The sequence below is a fragment of the Diceros bicornis genome, chromosome 5 (genome assembly GCF_020826845.1).
Source record: "Diceros bicornis minor isolate mBicDic1 chromosome 5, mDicBic1.mat.cur, whole genome shotgun sequence".
In the NCBI taxonomy this organism is placed as follows: Eukaryota; Metazoa; Chordata; class Mammalia; order Perissodactyla; family Rhinocerotidae; genus Diceros; species Diceros bicornis.
Genome location: NC_080744.1, coordinates 30,096,654 through 30,098,493, shown reverse-complemented (window position 1 = coordinate 30,098,493; position 1,840 = coordinate 30,096,654). Strand labels below are relative to the sequence as shown.

Below are 1,840 nucleotides of genomic sequence, written 5' to 3'. Positions count from 1 at the left end.
TTATGGGGAGTGCAAGAGATGTATCCTTTATATTGTCAAGATGATCATAATTTCAATCACAAATATAATTTAGTTGCTAGTGATGCTATTTACTAAAATAACTCATATCATGGTGGATTCTCATTTCTCATGGTAGTAAAGGTAATGAACAAATGCTCTACAGAAGTAGTAGAAAACTGTTCAATGAGGTAGATGATATGTCCAGATCTGGCCATAGGAAGACATATCCCAGGATGATGAATGTATAATTTTAGAACTCCAAAGTCAAATCTAATCAGCAAAATCTGACACAATGTCCCCATTTACTCCATCTTTTTATCGCTACCTTTATGTCTTTGTTCCTTAACGTATAAATGGCAGGATTCAAGACGGGGGTGATAGCAAAGTCAACAATGAACAGGTATTTATCAATTGATGATGTGGGGAAAGGCCATACATAGAGAAAAATGCATGGAGTAAAAAAAAGAACCACTACAGTGATGTGAGCTGACAAAGTGACAAAAGCCTTGGATAAGTCTCCCGAAGAACGTTTCCAGACAGTGATCAAAACGAAGATATAGGAAAGGATTAGCAGGAAGAAGGTACCTATAGTCATGAAGCCACTATTGGCAGTAACAATAAACTCAAACTTGGCTCCATCTGTGCATGCAAGTTTTATGATCCTGGGAAAGTCACAATAAAAGCTGTCTATTTTATTAGGACCACAAAAAGGCAAGTTTATAATGAAAACAAACTGAGACATAGCATGGATAACTCCGGTTACCCAGCCAGTGATTACAAATGAAACACATATTTTAGGGTTCATGATTTTCAAGGAGTGAAGAGGCTTACAGATTGCCGTGTACCTGTCAAATGCCATGGCTATGAGTAACACCATCTCCACTCCTCCTATGATGTGGATGAAGCATATCTGTGTCATACAACCTTGGAAAGAAATGACCTTGTACTCCTTTGGAAGGTCTGCAATCATCTTGGGGACTGTGGTAGATGAAAGGCCCACATCCATGAGGGACAGGTTGGCGAGCAGGAAGTACATAGGAGAATGTGAGAATCAAAAATTACCAAAAACACAATGAAGAGATTTCCCAGGATGATCCCTAAATAGGTCAAGGAGAATATCACCATGAGAAAAATTTTAGTTTCCCAAGAACTAGAGATTCCCAGCAAGGCAAACTCAGAAACCACAGACTCATTTATTCCATCCATTGACTTGGGCAGAAGAGCTGATTTTCAAATCACCTGACGATAGACAGTGACGAAAAGCCAGGATCAGTGGCACAAAAGTAGATCCTATTATTCCTGCTAATTTGTTATATGGGCTTATATCCTAGAGTCAGAAATCATTTAATTAGATTAAGAAATTAACAGTATAGAGTTACAGTGATCAGGAGAGTGATTACATAAAAAGAAAAAAACCTGAATATTTTAGATGGAGGTACTTCCCTGCACTGGGGTTACTTCCCTTCTTATTCCATTATCAGATGATTATTTTGTCTTGCCTCTCAAGGATTTCTACACATTTTCTCTAACCACTTACCTAGCTTTTCTCCCAGCCAAATAATGTCAGCCATTTTTGTCACCTTCACATTAATGTTCTCATAGTAACTTAGAAATTCTCCTTAACAGAAATTCTTATTTCACAGGTCAAATAGAGACCTTTAGGCCAAAATTGCTTAATATGTTTTACCTTGCTTCACCTTGTAAGTGTGTTTTGTTTTTGTTTGTACAATTTACCATGGAAGTCAGGTGCTCAGATTGAGGTTATTCATAATGTTTTTCTCAAGACACATTATTATCATGGTGCATGCATGGCTCTCTATATCAAATAAAATATTGGATA

General features: G+C 37.2%; 1 pseudogene; it reads right to left on the bottom strand.

Annotated features, from left to right (window-relative positions):
* Positions 1 to 274: 274 nt before the first annotated feature.
* Positions 275 to 1,206, bottom strand: LOC131405891 (olfactory receptor 4F21-like; annotated as a pseudogene).
* Positions 1,207 to 1,840: the final 634 nt, after the last annotated feature.